The sequence below is a fragment of the Vombatus ursinus genome, unplaced genomic scaffold (assembly GCF_900497805.2).
Source record: "Vombatus ursinus unplaced genomic scaffold, bare-nosed wombat genome assembly UNPS02014799.1, whole genome shotgun sequence".
Lineage (NCBI taxonomy): Eukaryota > Metazoa > Chordata > Mammalia > Diprotodontia > Vombatidae > Vombatus > Vombatus ursinus.
Window position 1 is genome coordinate 18,102,737 of NW_020954577.1, and position 18,269 is coordinate 18,121,005.

Consider the following 18,269-nt stretch of genomic DNA (forward strand, 5'->3'; position numbering starts at 1 on the left):
CATACAAGCACTCACACACACAAGCACTCACACACACAAGTACTCACACACACAGGCACACAAGTACTCACACACACAAGCACTCACACACACAGACACACATGCACTCACACACAGACACACAAGCACTCACACACACACACGTATGCATGCACACACTCGCATGCTTGCACACACTCGCATAAGCCCTCTTCCTGGAGCTTTCTCGGTCAAACGTTGAACAGATCGCAGCATGGGACGATCTGGCCTCTGGGTGTCCATCCCTCTTCTGGATTCTTCATCATCCTCTCTCCTGTTTTTTTTTCTCTGCGTTTTCCAGGTGATGCTTAGAATCCCTCTCAGGTTTAGTTCTTCTGACTTTAATGTGCTTCCCTCCCACGAAGAACAATGTGCCCTTATCGAGGAAGCTGTTTCTCCCTCTGTTTATTAGAACCCTGAGATGCATCTGCTCCTGGCCTGCCCCACCCTACCCCACCCTGCCCTGCCTCTAGCTCTCCCCCTTCTCAGAAAGCCTCCTGAGAGCCATTCTGGCCTCTCCCAATGACCCCATATCTGGGCTCTGCTAATGGGCAACTGAGCCCCTCTTCTCTTGGCTCAGGCCTTTCCCTCTCCCTTCTGCCCCCTCCAACGCCCTGCTGGCTCAATGACTTCACCAATATCTCAGGAAAATGCCCTTTCACACAGTCGTGTCCTGGACAAGGGCCACGTCTGACTGCAAAGTGCTCAGATCAGAAGACGTCTTCCCCTTCTCCTCCAACAGTGCACCTTTCAGATCCTACACAGGTTTTCTCCGCAGGGCTGAGTGCCTCCGGATCCCCAGAACATGCTCTCATTGAAATCTAAGACACAACGGGGCTACGTATAGAGCCTGGAGCGGAGGGCTCTGTGAACTTTGGGGAGCCCTCTGCAGCCTCTCATTTGGCAGCCAACAGTCTCTGGCATGTACAGTACTGGTTAACATAAGTGGTGCATTTAGTGCATGGCTCTGACCACTACTCAGAGACCATCAGTGGCTCCTCATGGCTATCTGGATAAAGTCTGAATGCTCAACCCACCATCAAATAAGCGCTGCCTTAATCTGCTGTTCTATCCTGAGGTCCCCACATATGACCTCCTGTAGAGACTCTCAGTTTCACTGGCTCCCTAGAAAATGCCATGTGCACTGGCAGCTAGGTGGTGCAATGGATAGAGCGCTGGCCCTGAAGTCAGGAGGCCCTGAGTTCAAATCCGGCCTCAGACCAAACACTTGACACGTACTAGCTGTGTGACCCTGGGCAAGTCACTTAACCCCAATTGCCTCACCAAAAAAAAAAAAAGAAAGAAAGAAAGAAAAAGAAAAGAAAAGAAAATGCCATGTGCAGATCATCCAAATCATGTCCCACCTTCCTGAACAGCCCAGCCCACGGGGACCTACTATCCCTTCCCTGGATTCCCAAAGTAGCTTGGCATTGGTTTTCTCTACAGCTAGCTAGCTAGTTGGTTAGTTAGCTGGCTAGCTGGTTGATTAGTTAGTTGGCTGACTGGTGAGTTAGCTAGCTGGCTGGTTGGTTAGTTAGCTAGCTAGCTGGTTGGTTACTTGGTACTGCCTTGGGAGGTCTCATGCTCTCTGCTCTCTTCTATTAATATAACTTCATGTGAATGCTTTCTCTTCCTTACCCCCCCAATTCAACTAGAAGTTCCTTGTCGCCAGGGCCTCTGCCTTGGACATTCTTTTACTTTCCACCACATCTAGGGGTGTGCTTGACACATACAAAACATTCACTGAATCTGTTTTGACTTAATTAAGTGGCATTATTTTTATTAATGAATTTTAAACAAATAACCCTGTTACAGTTAACTAATAAACCCATGAATCATCCAGATAAATGATTTGTTAGAAGTGTGTACACTTGCAAAACAAACCAGGACCAACACTCTTGGTAGCCAAGACCCAGGATTTTGGTTTTTACCCAGTTCATTGACAGTTTGGTGAAAAAGAAAAACAGGATGAAGGGGTGAAGCCGACTAGCTTATTGGAGGAGGAGATCTGGAGGCAATGAGACGGCTGTCACTGACTAAATCACAGTCTCGTTGGTTCTTTTTCCATGACAAAGCACTTTTCACGTCCGTGAACCTCACGCACCAGCCTCACATCCATAAGCCCTAGGAGGAGCTGGTGCCATTTTGCAGATGAAGACATCAGGGCTCAGTCACACGGGACATGGCGGAGTCGGCTGCTGGCTCTGGTCCTGTGGTGCCCCCATCACTGTCCCATGCTACCTCTGCGTTTCCACTAACCCAATGGACTGAAGTGTGAAGCTACAGTAAGTATATGTTCTTCGAAGGTTGGCCTTTGTCCCACTCTTGGTGGCATCATGACCCCAGATTTAAGGACAAAGAACAATGACTACAATAACTGTAACAATCATAACAGCCTCATTTAAGCACTTTGTGCGTGTTATCTTGCCTGATCCTTAAAACAAGCCTGGGAGAAAGGTGCTATTATTCTCCTCATTTTGCAGATGAGAAAACTGAGGCAGATAGAGGTTGAGTGACTTGCCTTGGTTTCCATAGCTAAGCAAGTGTCTGAGGCAGGATTCAAACTCTGGGCCAACGCTGGCTGAATGGTCTGTGACCCTCTCTGTTTGGGACGGCTTTCAGAATGTCTCTGGTATCCATGAGTTTTGTTCCTCGCTGAGTCGTGGATCTCCATAAGCTAAAGACGAGAACACCATAGATGGAAACATTGAGGCAACGTGGTAGTCAGTGGAAGTTAATAAGATCCCCTCCAAATAAATGGGAAGTAGACTAGCACCAGAGACAAAGGCATAAATTCACCTTCCAACTGGCAGAGAGAATGCATTTTCTCTCAGACAGGAGGTCCTAAAGTCACTTGGCCAAATGGAACCTCTTTCCACATGGTATTTACTCAGTAGATCCAGATGCTAAAGAGAGCAAATGCTCCATAGAGCTGATCTATGTTTGGCCCAGAATTAACTCCAGAGCCAACCAGGACAATGCCCCAACCATCCCTTTCTATGAGACTCAGCAGAAAAGGTCCCTGGTCACTCACCAGCTGGCGGAGAAGAGAGTTCTCTAAAGATATGAGCACATCTAGAATTGAGAGGCCAGCAGGCCAAGCTGCAACTGGAAACCAAAGTGAGCATGAATTATGGAGGTAATGTGGCCAGTGACTCCTGCGTTGTAATGAAAGGAGCCCGGCCACACCTCACAGACAGAGCATTCTGTCTTGCCTCGGGTGCTTATCTGCAGGAGAGATGGAGAGATTTGGAGCTTCTCTCAAATGTTTATTAACAGTTTGTAATTCTTTTGAGAGTGGTTTGTTCTTTTGACCACTTATCTGCTGGGAGATGGCTTAAATATTTCTGTTGTCCATGTATATGTGTAGATACTTCCCAGATGCCAAAACTTTACCTGAGAAATTTGATAGAAAGCTTTTTTTTTCTCACTTCCTTTCTTGTGGATGTAAGGCCAAAAAGCAGTCACATGATTCCCACAAATAACCTAAACAATTCCTAGTGAAACAAAGACCTTTCACAAAAATTTCCGAACAGCATAAAGTGGGTACAATCTCCCATTAGCCACTTGTTTCAATTCAAAAGAGCAAGGGATACTCTGACAACTGGTACTACAGTGGTAATGCTGGCTAAGGTATAAAAATACATGTCAACACACCTGACTGGCTTTTCTGCTCATATTCTGGGATTTCAGGACAACTACATTTCGAAATGGCAAGCCAAGGAACACCCAACATGCACCACAAATACATAAAAGAGCTTGTCTACTCAACCCACAGTCCAAGGAATCAACTTCTAAAAGATAACACCTCACACTAAAATGTCACTTTCAGCTAGGGAACTGTGTGTTTCATTCAAAGCACAAATTAAGGTTCAACCAAAAAAAAAGCCTAGAAGCAAAGTGGGGTTCATCAATGGTGGAATGAGTAACCAAGTTGTGGTACATGACTCTATGGGAATCTTATTACGCAGGAAGAAACGATAAAGATGAGGAATTTGGAAAGTCTAGGCAAGGCTCGTTAAGCTGATGATGCAAATGGAAGTGAACACCAGGAGAACAATGTCCACAACAACGCAAACAGAAACAACCCTGGAAACACTGATAGTAATCACTTTTATACTGACCATTTCAGTACCAGAGAATAGATGATGAAACACATCTTGCGACTCTCTTTGAAAGGTGGTGGGGCTGCAGGTGCAGATCAATGGAACACACTGGACAAGGGAAAATCAGAAATAGCGGTACTCAATAACCTACGGTTTGATAAACCTGGAAACATCATTTATTTAGGAAAGAGCTCCCAAACTGATAAGAACTGCTGGAAAAACTGAAAAGCCATCTGGCAGAAATTAGACTTGGACCAAGACCTTACACCACATGTCACGCCTTCTGCCATGTTTCACAGCAAATTCAAAATAGATACATGACCTAAATATTAAAGATCACAAAATCTAAAAAAAATAGGAGAGAAGTAGATGATATACCTTTCACAGCTTTGGGTGAGAAATAAATTTTTAAGCAAACAAGTGTGTTAGAAGCAACTACAAAAAAAAAAAGATAATTTTGATTATATGAAATTGAAACGTTTGGCATCAATAAAATTAAGGCATCTAAGATAAGAAGGGAAGTGGGGGAGGAGCTTTATATCAATTGTTTCAGGTAAAGGTTTGATATCCAAGACATATGTACATATATATGGACAACAGAAATATATGACAAAAAAGCCATCCTCCAGCAGATAGTGATCAAAAGGGCAAACAATTCTCAAAAGAATTATGAACTATTAACAAACATATGAAAGAATGCTCTGTATCTCTAATAATAATAGACATGCACATCAAAACAACTCACCCAGCAAATTGGCAAAAATGAAAAAAATATTGGACTAGTCAGTGCTGGAGGGACTGTGGAAAGACAGGCACACTAACATGCTGTTGCTAGAAGTATAAGTTTTTACAGTTGTTCTGGAAAGTAATTTAGAATTATACAAATAAAGTGGTTAAAATGTCCAAGTCCTTCAAAGAATCCACTGCCAGGCACATACCCCAAGGAGATCATTGATAAAATGAAAGACACAAAGTACACCAAAAGCAACACGTTGGGAACTGCGAACAAGGAGGCTGCCCATAGAGTGGGGACCAGAGCAGTCAAACGGCAGTTCACGAATATAATGGAATATTACTGCCCCGTACAAAATGACAAACGTGAGGAATACAGAGAACCACAGAGAGCCATGAACTGATGCAAAGCGAGATAGCAGAATCAATTAGAAAACCGTCAACAATGTAAATGGAAAGAACCTGGGTCACAATCAACCAGAAATTAATTTTGCAAAATTACAAGGAATCAGCTTAGCCCCAAAGAAGAGATGAGAAGATCCCCCTCCACACCCTGGCACACACACACTCACACAAACACACACACACACACATACACGCACACATGCACACACATCCACATGCACACATGCATAATGCCTACACGCACACACATACACATACATACAAGCATACACATGCTTCAAGCATACATACATATGAGCACATGCATACACACACATACACACACACACCTTTCCTAACCTGCCCTCTCCTACCTTCCCAGCCTTCTTACACCTTACACCATCCCATGTACTCCTTGACCGGGTAATCCTGAATGCCTCTTGGCAGTTCCTGGGACAAAACCCTCCCTCTCTGTCTCCAGGCATTTCCTCTGGCGGCCCCCCAGGCCTGGAACGCGCTGGCTCCTCCTCTCTGTCTCCCCCTTCCCTGGATTCCTTCAAGTCCTTGCTAAAATCCTCCCTTCTGCAGGAAGCCTCCCCCAACCCCTTCATTTCCAGGGCCTCCCTCTGTTGATTATTTCCAGTTTATCCTGCCTGGAGTTTGTACATAGCAATTTGCATGTTGCCTCCCTCACTGGATTGTGGGTTTAGCACAGGGCCTGGCACACAAAAGGCACTTGATAAACACTTCCTGACTGATTTGTTGACCCTGAACAAACCACTTAACCTCTCTCTGCCTCAGTTTCCTCATCTATAAACGGGATAACAGTAGCAGCATCTCACAGAGTACTGTGAGGATAGAATGGGACCAGGCATGTAAAGCACTTTGCAAATGCTTGCTAGTTCTATGCTGAAGCCCATGTCTCTTGTACAACTCTCCTGCCAAGATATCACCCAGCCTTTGCTTGAAGACTCCCAGGAAGAAAGAACCCACCCCTCTAAAGGCAAGCCCACTCCCCAGAGTTCCATGATATCGCTGAAATGCCAAGCGATTGGAGCCTGACTGCTCCCCTCCCCTTCTCCTAATCCTTCTCCCCCGCCTTCTCCCCTTTCCTGGTTCCAAAAAGTCTATCACTTACTGTCTGTGATGCCCTGGATCCGTCAAAGAATTTCCCTGAACCTTCTTCATGGAACTGACCTGGGACACAAACAGAGGAATGTACCGGCTGGGGGAGTTATCTGGAAAGTGCAGAGCCTGGCCAGCGACGGGTCACCATCGTCATCACCACCCCCTTACTCTTCATCTGAGGCCAGCTTGTCACCTCGGCGGGCTGCCTGGAAGAGTAAGAAGCGGCTTTCTGACCCCCCACGTCCCATCTGCTGCCGTAGGATGATACCAGTTGTCATTTCTATAGGACTTAAGGTTAGCAAAGCACTGCACAGACAATAGCTTCTCTGAGTCTCGTAACAATGCCAAGAGATCTGCTCTGCAAGTATCAGGATCCCCATGCTGCAGATGAAGAAACTGAGGCTCAGAGATTTAGCCCCCCAAAGTTGCGCAGCTCTTAAGTAGTCGGAGGCCAGACTTGAATGGAAGTCTTTCCTGACCAATTCTAAAGCTTTATCCATTGGGCTAGGGAGCCTTTCAGGGTGCCTGAAGGGCTCATGTGAGACACTCATTCTCTGGGGTTTTGAGGCCACTTTAAGAGCCTCCTCCCCACAAAACGTGGCAGGCCCCGGGGCTGGACACCTCCAGCGAGTATCAGCTCACAGGCATAAGGGGGATTAACTGACAGCTATCTGAAAGCAGATGCCTGGCCATGCACAGGAGAGAGGGAGGTGGGAGGTGTGAAGGGAACAGGTGCTTGGGCTTCGGGGAAACAGTCACAAGAGCCGCCTGCCTTCCCACTGCCCATCCCTGGTCAGTCAAGCCTGGCTCCCTCACCTGGGCTGTCACCGAGGCTTCCAGCCCCTCCCAGCTCTGAGCAGACCAGAGAGGCAGACGGCGGTGGCAAGGCATGAGGGGACAAGCCTTTGGGAAGGGAGGCGCTGCCCCCACTCCCACCTTCGCTCTGTCACCCCGTTGGTGAACCTCGATCCCCTTCTTGGTCGGTCTAGGAGTAAACTGACCAAATGCTCAACGTGGGCTTCATTGCTCAGAAAAATAAGGTTAAATCCACCTAACTCCAGACTGACTCCTACCCAGAATTCAAGAAGCCTGCGATGAGGGGGGCCCAGCTGGAATAACAACAGCAGGGGGGCCCAGGGAAAGGCCCTCTGGCTCCTGTAACCTTCTCAAAGTAGGACCACATGGATTAGGGCCAAGAGGGGCCCAGTGCTGTTTTGTTCCTTGGACCTTTCAGCAGTTGGCCTGAGGAAGCCTGCAGACTGTCCAGAAAAAGGCTTTTCAATGCATAATGTAAAAATACATAGGATTACAAAGGAAAACAGCTTTCTGGGAATAATCCTGTTCTCAAAATTAATATTTTTTGAGAGACAACTGGCCCCAGGTTGAGCACTCCTTCTAAGGCTGCCTCTCCTTGTACAGGCAAGGCAGCTTAGGCCCAGAGTGGCACAGACTTACTTGCTCACCACCACAGAGGTTTTCATTCTCAGGGAAGCCTGACTCTGAGGTTAGAGCCAAAACAAAATTGGCCAGAGCAGGAAAAATCTACATTTTTCTCCCACTTGAAAAATGAGCACTTTGACACCCCACCCAAGGACAGGAAAAATGACACTCTCCCATAAGCCCCAGCTTCCTCTCTCCCCACCCCTTTTGCTTCAGGGGCTGTCGGCAGTGAACCCCGCGGCCCTGAGCCCCAGGAGGGCTGCACCTTGCTGCAGTTAATGCCCAGGCAGCTCTGGATCTCGGGAGCCGGATTGGCCTCCTTCAGTTTAGAGCAAACTCATGAATAAGCAGCCTTCCTACTAAAATGCCCTTTTGGAGATGCTCAGGGTCACGGAAGCAGAGAGTGGAAGGGACCCCAGCACTGTCTGGTTCAACCCGTATTTTCACCTTGTGCAATTTCACTCTGAGGAAAATCCCACCCTCCGTGCTCCCTTTTTCTCGCCCTCCTCAGTAGCTGCAGAAGGCAACCAGAGCTCCCTGCGCTCCTCACAAGGAACTTTTAAGGTGACAATCTGGGCGAAGCAAACAGAACCTTTTCTCTAATCTAGCTGTGTAAAACATCCCCAGGGCATCCCAGTTATTTTTGTCTTTCCAAGGTGAGAAGTTTTATTTTCTCTCTAAAATCTGGTTTCAGTGGCTGGCCACACCTGCTTTCACCATGGCTCTGCACTATTCACATTCCCCTCAGGGAAATCAGTCACAAGGACGTCCCCATCCCAGGAAGTGGGTGCTGGGGGGAGGGGGGATGGTTCACACCAGGAGAGGTCAGGAGGAGCTGGAGGCAAGAAGGCAGCAGAAGAGGGAGGAATAGAAGGTGAGAGGTCAGGGAGACTGAGAGGCTAAAGAAATGCCCTGATAGCTTCATCCCTCCCACCGCCACACAGCCCCCCTTCCCAGCTTCAGCAGGGGTCTGTCTGTAGCCAGGCTTCCGGGAGTCCTCTCCTCAGGACCTCTTGACCTGAACAGCACCCTGAGCCAGGATACAGGTCAAGCTTGGTTAGAAGCCCCCTAAATGTCCAGCTGTATTGGGAGGCAGGGATCTTAAATCGTTGACATCAATTTGCAGTTTTATGGTGAAGGAAACAACTTGAGCCATTGCTGTTAAAACCTAGGGAGAGACTGAGCCATCTCGTCACTCTAAGAAATTCAGGCTCTCAGGGATGAGCAGGGCAGACAAGGAAGGATGTGGCTGTCATCTTTGATGATGGCACAGACCAGCCTAGAAGACAAGTTCATTGAAGGCAGGCTTTATGGTGTTTCTGTCTTAGTACCCTAAGTCTCTAGCACATTGGTGATTACTGAGTGGAATTGGATGGGACGGGGCCAAGGTCATCATTGCCTGGCCCCAAAAAAAAAAAAAAGTCTCCTGACCCTGCAGCCTGATATCCTTTAACTTCTCCCCTAAAGAAAAAAGAATTGTCCTTCCATCCCCCAAGCAATGGCATCTTCCACAGACCAAAGCAAGGGAGAGAACTGTCCGGGGAGCTTTGAGGAGCAGGTCCTTACAATTGTGTGCATTACATTAAATGGATCCCAAAGGAAGCCTGTGAAAGAACTTCCAGTCATCGGAAGAGCCGCTCAAGGTGGGGAGAGAGCATTCTTCTGGGGCCCAAACCAGAGCTGCTGCATTCTGGGCACCAAAGGAGCCAGATGGCTAAGCGCCGAGGCTGGGCTGTCTTTAGGGATGGCCCTTGGTCTCTGTTTTACGGTCCCAACTCGTCTTGGTGAAAGCTGCAAGTACATCTTCACTTTTGGCCTTTCTTTCAAAAGCTTTAAGATCTTTCAAAAAGTTTCAGATTGAACTGATCGTTCAATGAGTTCTTAAATATCTCACCATCTTTCCCCTCCCTCCCACCCTGGCCACCCTGCTTTTGAAGGCATTGTGGCACGAGGCTGGGTGACCACGGGCAAGTTGACTCTGTGCCTCAGATTCCTCATGCAGGACCTGCAGGTTTCATGGAGCTGGCCTCAGGCTCAGTGACATAAAGTATGTAGCACAAGGCAGGAGGAGCATTTTGCAGAGAAAGTGCCGTGTAAATGTCTGCCAGTATCAGTATTTGAAGGACTTTTCTGTACCTGCTTGTGTTAGGACAGGTAAGCTGCGGCATCAGTTACATTTCCTGCTTCCCATGGTCCTGCCTGGGTCACACATTCCTTGAGTGTCCATCCACATTGCAGGCAGGAGGCTCCCCTGGAGCTCAGTCACTGGGAGGGACGGCAGATGGCTGAGCGCCTGTTCCAAAGCTAACAGGATTGTTCTGCCTCGAGCTGAGCCAAGGACCTACTTTGAGGATCTGAAAGTCTGGACAGCCATCTGGGACTGGCTTCTGGGAGCTGGCCTGGCCATTAACATCCCTATTATTGAAGGCTCCTTCCCTGGGTTCCTCCCAGAATGAGCCAAAACTGGAGAGGGTTAATAAGGGCTTTACCCCAGGGTGCTAAGCATCAGAGAGTGTGGCTAGCATTTGAACCACCTCAGCAGTGTACAAAAACTAGTTTAGCACCTGAGTTACCAAGAAGACTAAGTTAAAATAGAAAACTATGAGATTATGTCCTTTCAAAACCACTTCAGCAAACCCCAAGGTCACCTTCTCCTCAACTAAACTTGTCTTTACAATTGGATTGTGTGTGTGTAGGGGGGTGTGTGTGTTCACACATGTGTTCACATGTGTGTGCATGTTTGTCCTAGGCACAAAAGTTACTAGCCAGGACCTTGTGTGTCCTCCAGTAGGACAATGCTCTCCTCTCCCAATCTGCACACCTCACACCCAATCCGTCATGTCCCAAGTGGTCCTTCAAGGTCCTATCTGAAGCCTTCCCAATAGAAGGACCCACACTTACAAAGCTGAGACTTACCTGAACACCATCTCTCAGTATTTCCCATTCAACTAACGCCAACACCCAGGGCAGAAGGGGGAAAAGGGTCCATGGTCCCTGTCAGTCTGTCTCTCATTCAACCATCAGACATCTATTCCTCGTCTTCTGACTGAGGACGGTTTGGACAGCTCCTCTCTAAAGGGGGCTCTTCCATCTACTCCAAGAGACTGTCTAAATTCAATAAGTTAATCAATAAAGAGTTATGAAGCACCTACTATGTGCCAGGTACTATGCCAAGGACTGGGATGTAAATTTTTTAAAAAGACAAAAAATTGACTCTGAAAAGATTCAAGGGCCAGCATTCGTTGGCCAGGCAGGTGGGAGGCATCATCTGGCTCAGGCTGGTTGGAGGGACGGCTCCATTATTGCCTGGAAACCACTTTTTAATTTATTTTTAAATGTAAGCTCAGGTTTGTTTGGGAAGCTAGGGGGCACAGTGGGTAGAGCACCAGCAAGACCTGAGTTCAAATCCGGCCTTAGACACTTACTAGCTGTGTGACCTGAGCAAGTCACTTCACCCTATTTGCCTCAGTTTCCTCGTCTATAAAATGAGCTGGAGAAGGAAATGGCAAACTGCTCCAGTATCTCTGCCAAGAAAACCCCAAATGGGGTCACAGACACAACTCGACAACAACAACAGGTTTGTTCCCAGTCTCTGGTATCCTGTGCTGGGCTGCCCCAGGCCAGTCCTCTGGTGGTTCAGGATCAACTTTAGAACAAAACAAGACATTCATGAGGCATTCAGCCTTAACGAAAGGAGATTCCCTTCACTGAAGCAGGAGAAGGATGCCCACAGGGCTAACCCCTGAGGGGCCCTTCAGTGACTCAATCAAGCAAACCTTCCTTGCCTGGGTTGCCCATCATGATCCACCAGCCAGTCATGAGAGAGTGGGCCAGACACTCCCTGGGCTAGCTTTGTGCTCGGGGCAGAGGCAGGGGTGTGGGCAGCCTCAGAAGGTTCACCTTTAGTCCTCTGAGTCAATCAAGACCCAAGGATGGCATCAATACCTTTAAGGAAAAATTAGCCTAAGGTCGTAGGTGGCCACACTAGTAAACTCCCAAGTGTGCCCATGACGTGACAATGTGCATTGTTTCCAAGTAGGAGCTCCTGGGGCAGGGGAATCAACAGTACAATAATTCCGGGGTCCGGCATGGGAAAGAGCTAAAAGAACCAGAAGCTGCCCTTTCTAGAGCAGCAAACAAGAGGCAGACTTTCTTTTTCAATGTACTTGGTGGATTTATTTATTCCATTTGAACTTGGCTGTTTCCATGGAAACTTGTCTTCTGGCCATAGACAGTTTTTTAGAGTCCTAGACTTTAATGTAACCAGGATGCAGACCCCGAGTTTATCTCTGTTTGTGTGATAACTAACACGGACACAGGAAAACAAGGATTACTTGGTGAGCAGTTGGTACAGCAGAAAGAACAGTAACTCTGAAGTGAGAAGGTGCAAATTCAACTCCCAGCTAGGACGTTCAGCGTCGTGTCACCTCGGGCAAGATGTTGAACCTTCATGATCCTCAGTCTTCTCATCTGTAAAATGAGAGGGTTGAACTCAAAGGCTTTAGAAGCGCCTTCCAGCTCCATATCTATGATCCTGAAGATGACGGAGGAAAATTATCACAATGAGTTCTAAAAGCTGCAGGGGACTTAAAGGTAGAGAAAATGGGATTGGTGTTCTCTGCTCGGTGGGTGGCCCAAGAGCCCGGCCATCGAGGTGATCAAAGCAATCAGATTTTATACCATAGCGGGCAACATGCCCGTGGACATTGTTTCATTAGGTCAAGTCATTGTGAGCTGCATTGTAGGAAGGGGAGGGCTGGGGCACGGAGGCTGGGGGCTGTTCAAGGCCAGAGAACTCCGAAGAAAACGGAACCCAGAGCCTAGAAGTCCAATGCCAGGGTTCTTTCTGGAACACAATGCTGCACGTGCGTGCACACACACACACACTCACACACACTCACGCATGCACATACTCACATATACACAAGCAAATACCATACCATATCTACACTTACATACCCACAAACATACACATACACACTTACTATACCCCACATATACACACACCCCACATACACATACTCACAGACCACATATACACTCCTAAATACAAACTCACACATATACACACACATCCCACACACACACACACACACACACACACACATCAGTGACTTCTTTGAACCCTGATTCTGTCCCAGTACATAAATGGCCAAAGGATAGGAATAGTTTTCAAAAGAGAAAAATACAAATGATCAGCAACCAAACAAAAAAATTCTCCAAACTGCAAGTAAGAAAAATACAACTCAAAGCACCTCTGAGCTTTACTCTGCCAATCACCAAACTGGCAAAGATAATAATAACAACAATAATGCAGCTAATAGTTAATGTAGCACTTCAAGGTTGGCAAGGTGCTTCATAAACTTCATTTCTTTTCATCTTAAGCCTCGGGGGAAGGGGCTTTTATTCTCCTCATCTTACAAAGGAGGAAACTGAGGCTGGCTGATTGCCCAGGGTCACAGAGTATGTGCCTGAGGCAGACAGGACCCCAGGGGTGCTGTCCCTCAAGGCCAGCTCTCTGCCTGCTATCCTCTTCGGGCCCTCTGAACGACAAGTTGATTAGAGATAGAAATAGTCAATATTGCAGGGAAAGACAAACACTAAGATGTTGTTGGTAGAATAGTAAAACAATTTGAAAATGTTAGAAAAGTGACTACATTATAACTCTTGACCCAGCAATGCCACTGCAAGGTGTGTGTGTCAAAGGAGTCCGAGACAGGAAAGCCCAATCCAAACTGAAATATTCACAGCAGCTTTTTTATAGTAGCGAATTAAAAACAGAAAGCTTGGATACAATGTAGGTGCCCAGCCACGAGGGAATGGGTAACCAAATTTTGACATGTGAAATATGAATGTAATAGGATATTACCGTGCCACAAGAAACGAGGGGTAGGAGGAATTTGGAGAAACATGGGAAGACTTGTATGAACTGACACAGAAGGACAAAAGCAGAACCACACACACAATCAGTGCCCTGTTACGTACAAAAGCCCTAGAAGGCAACAGAATTCAGAGTAAATGCAATGCCCAAATTTGTCACAGAAGCCCTTCCTCTCAGTGCCAGAATATCTCCAGCAGAGAAGTGTTCAGTTTTGTTCAATCAGTGACTTGAATAAAGACCGAGGTGAGGGGCTCACCAGATGGAGAGATGATGCAAAGCTGGGAAGGAGATGTAACATAGTGGGTGATTGGGGCAGCATTCAAAGAGATCTCTGGGCTGAGCCAGTGAGATGAGAGATAAAAGGGATAATTATAAATCCTTGTGCTTGGGTACAAATGATCAACTTCACAGTATAAGATTGGGAGGGGCATGCTTAGACAGCAGTTGTTCTGAAAAAGATTGGGGGTCTTAGTGGACTGCATTCTACCTGAGACAGCAGGGTGAGGTAGAAGCAAAAAAAGGGTAATATGATCACAGGCTGCATTAGGAGGAAGAGACAGAGTCTTGAGTAAGGCACAGACAGAGATTCAAAGTTGGTCCCAGACCTCATGCACCTGGAAAGCCAGGGGGGCTCATAGAACTGGGATACTTGGGGATCTGTCATATCACTAAAGTGGGCCTTCTCTTTCTACTGAAACCCACCCAAGCCTTACATTCCTGTGGGACCCTTTCCATGTCCTCCTGTTTCTCAACGTTATGCCGATGTGCGTGGAGCATGGGTCATCCTTCCCTCTCACTCCATAGCCAGCCTGCCTCACTTCCCAGCTATCCATCTCTCTGATAATATCTTCTCTCTCACTTCTCCTGCTCACCTCATTAGTAGGTCTTGCTGCCTCCTTACCCCCATCACAAAGCTCTCCATCACACAATTAGGTGAGTGTCAGTCAGTTCTCACAATGTCCCATGGCTTGCACATGGCCACAGCCCATCACCAAAAGACCATTGGTGCTGACATATACTCCATGGAGTATATATTGGTGCTGACATATACGTCCATGGAGCTGGACGTATACTCCATGGAGAAGAGTCTCAGTGGAAAGCCCCAGGCCCCTCTCCTCCTCTGGTTCTAGTCTCCGTTCTAGTCCAGCCCAAAGGTGGTTCTGTGGGACACACACTCGAGGACCAGCTGGATGGACAGCCCTCCCAACTGCTTAGCGGAATCTGGGCCACGGACACTCTTCATCCACTCATTGCTCTGGGCAGAGGATTAAGTCAGACTCTCTGTGACCATGGCTCTGATTTAGGAGGCTGCACAAAGTACCAGGAATTGATGCCATCGGGCCGTGTCTTCCACCAAGAAGGTCCTCCAGAGGTTCTACAGGGGCTCTCTTTTGTCTAGACACACCCATAATGAAGGACAACCATGATACAAAATAATCCACAACAGGGACGTCGGGGGTATGGGCAGGGGTGATGTGTGTATGGTAGAGATGGGGGTCATCATCCCCTTGAGGAATCAGGGAAGGCTTCCTGTTGGAGGTGGCCTTTGAGGCTGGATTTAAAAAACAGATGAGAAGTCACTAGGCAAAGAGAGGAAACTGAGACTTCTCGGTATTAGAAATGTGGTGCGGTCAAAGGCACAGAGGTACAAAGAGCAGGCCTAAGAGCCTAGTCTGGCTGGAACTTAGAGTCCTTGGCAGGGACACAGTAGATAGGATAAGTCAGGGTAGAAAAGTAGGGCCTTGAGTGTCAGAACACACGTCTGAATTCCGCTCATTCTTCAGTCATTTCAGTCACGTCTGACTCTTCGTTGACCCCATTTAGGGTTTGCTTGGCAAAGATACCGGAGTGGTTTGTCATTTTCTTCTCCGTCTCATTTTACAAATGAGGAAACTGAGGCAAACAGGGTTAAGTGATTTGCCCAGGGTCATATGGCTAGTAAGTGTCTGAGGCCAGATTTGAACTCAGGTCTCCCTGACTCCAGGTCTGGCCCTACATCCACTGCACCACCTAGACGCCCCCTGGTAATAGGCTGGTAATATGGGACCACAGAAAGGTTTTGAGCTAGGAGTAGCTTAATCCTTTTAATTGCCTGAAATGTTAAAAGATTCGGGGAAAGTCAAGAAGCTGCGTCATGCTAGTCAGGTGGTCAGCCAGCATTTATTAAGCGCTTTCTGTGTGCCAGGCATTATGGGAAGTCCAGGGCATACAAGGAAAAGAAAAGTCCTGGGGTCAGTCCTTGAGGATCTTACATTGGAAGGGGAGAGACAGCATGCTGAGGCGGGAAGCAAGGTGGGGAAGGCAGGAGGTCAAAGTGAAGGAAGAGAGCCTTATAAGCATGGAGTGACAGCTCATGGAGATGAAATGTCATGAGAGGGCCAGTCGTGCCAGGCCCAGAACTAGAACTCAGCTCCCCAATGCCTCATCCTATTCTCTCCCCATAGCCTCATCATGCCCCCAAATGGCCGTTCCTAGTGCCCTTCACGGCCCAAAGCCCACATCCCAGGAATGCTGGCTGGGTTCAGCCCCAGTGTCTGGAACCAGAGAACACAACTTTTCTCCCATGAAGCTGTTGGGTCCGTTGGGGAATTGGACCCAGGGCCTAGGCCTTGCTCTTCTCTGACCAATTCTACCAGCGGGTCCCAATGAGGTTTTGGTCAAACACAGAAATCCTTCTTCTCATAGGAAGTTTGCAGGGATGCCATCTCTTGGGACCTTAATTAAAGTCTGCTAGAACCATGTAAATGGGGAAAGTCCTTTAGAATCTGGCCCCCACCTCTGCCATCTGAACCTCCAGAGACAACATGGAACATTGTAGTCATGCAGCAACTGGTGGTGAAGGCCTCTGAAGTGAACGCACTAGGAAGGATTCTGGATGGCTGAGGCTTCCTCTGGAGCCTACGTCAGTCCTGAGGAGGAAAAAGGCACAAATGAGGAGCCGGTGAGGAGGCAGCAGAGCTTTGCAAAATCCACTATTGCCCCAAGCAGGTGAAGAGAGCGGAGAGTACCCCACTATACAGAAATCAGTAGTCCTGCTGCGGGCCTAGGAAGGGAACCAGGCATCTCCATACCAAGCCTATACACAGAGGGAAGGAAGGGCTGGTTCTCTGCCAGGAAGCAAGAAAGAGCAAACTAAGGCGCTGCTTTCCAGAGAAGTACGGGAATAAATGAAGTCCCTGGATATGGTTCTCAGACAGAAAAAGCAAAATTCTAGTTAGGGGAGAGCAGGTATGGAGGAGTAAGTTACAACTATAAAATATTTCAGATATAAGTAGAAAATACTTCAAATGCCTTAAATTTCATGGTTTTCCATTATGAGAAGCAGCGACCAATAGCCAGCTACTGGTCAGAGAGTCTGGCCTTAGGGTCAGGAAGGCCAGGCCTGGACACAAGCTGCTCGGGCCCCAGGGCAAATCCGAACTTTGCATTGCTCCCAGAAACATCCTTAAGAAGAGAAAGCAGGAAATGGCCACAGATCTACATCGACTCAGGGACATCCCAGGTCTGCACCCCTCCCCCTCCCAATCCCCTAAAAAATTCAGTTACAGAAATAAATCAAATTAGGTAAATGGGTGAACGGACACAAAGAGATCCCTGGACATGTGATTTAGGGAATAAATAACAAGTTACAATTAACCAGTCAACTATACTGATGCCACCAAAGTGCTTGAACATGGTAATTCTCTTAAGCGGGCCAAATGGGCTCATTTCTAACCTTTTCCTGTGGGTCCTTTCCTTGGCACACACCTCCCTAGCACAGGAAGCAGTTTCTCCCCTGGGTCAAGGAGCTCCCTCACACTCTAAAAGCCAGGCCACGTTGCTTCTCTGGAGACACTTAACAGTGTGGCTCCTGCTCAGCCCATCCATTGGCAGTTTCTGAATCAGTCGGTTATGAACCAAGGACTCTGGTCTCCATCCATAAAATGTGTGGGAGGCATTTTCCAATATTTTTCTTTATTATTTCCTAGTAGGTATGATCTCCACTTTCAGTGGGCACTTCTACATCAGATTCACTCTTAGATGGTGGAGATTTAGAGTCTGATACAGAACTCTGAAGATTGCCCAATACGATAGAAAGGCTCCAATCTGCACCTAGAGGGGAGGTACAGACATCCAGGAGATCACAGATTCCCCAGAGGATTAGGGCCCATGACAAAGACCCTTATATGTTTAGGAAGAACTCGTGAGCCCATAACATCCTCTGGCCCTGGCCACCACACCCGTGCTGGCCTCTCCCTGAAGTCTGTCTTCTTTGCTGGGTTCCTGTTCTTTTCAATTCTTTGCCTAAAAATAGACATTATTGTCCCCGACAGTTACATCTATCCTGATGTCAGACAGAACTTCACCCTACACATCGAATTTTAAATCTCAGGGCTCTGGGCTACATCCAGTCATTCATCTCATGTGAAAGTGATAAAACTAAGAGTTACTGGAGAATGCACATCCTCCCTGCCCAGCGTCCAAAGAGTGTACCAATGGGTCTCCTGGAACTGAGCTTCCTGTCAGAGCTGATGAAGTGGACACCTGGTTATGAGGCTCTTTCCCGCCAATGGTTGTCCAGTGCCCACGTGAGGGGTCTG

The 18,269-nt window shown here is 47.6% G+C and overlaps 1 long non-coding RNA gene across 2 annotated transcripts in view; it reads right to left on the reverse strand.

Moving 5' to 3' along the window:
- Window positions 1-1,792: 1,792 nt before the first annotated feature.
- The window catches only part of LOC114050512, a 62,331-nt gene continuing 45,854 nt past the window's right edge, over window positions 1,793-18,269 (reverse strand). The window contains exons 4-5 of one of the 2 annotated variants that reach the window (XR_003570016.1): window positions 16,466-16,598; window positions 1,793-2,695 (exon numbers count right to left, since the gene is read on the reverse strand). This is a non-coding gene — a long non-coding RNA (uncharacterized LOC114050512). Of the gene's footprint in view, window positions 2,696-11,982; window positions 12,279-16,465; window positions 16,599-18,269 lie in introns of those variants that run through there. The other variant, XR_003570015.1, reaches the window with a different exon arrangement.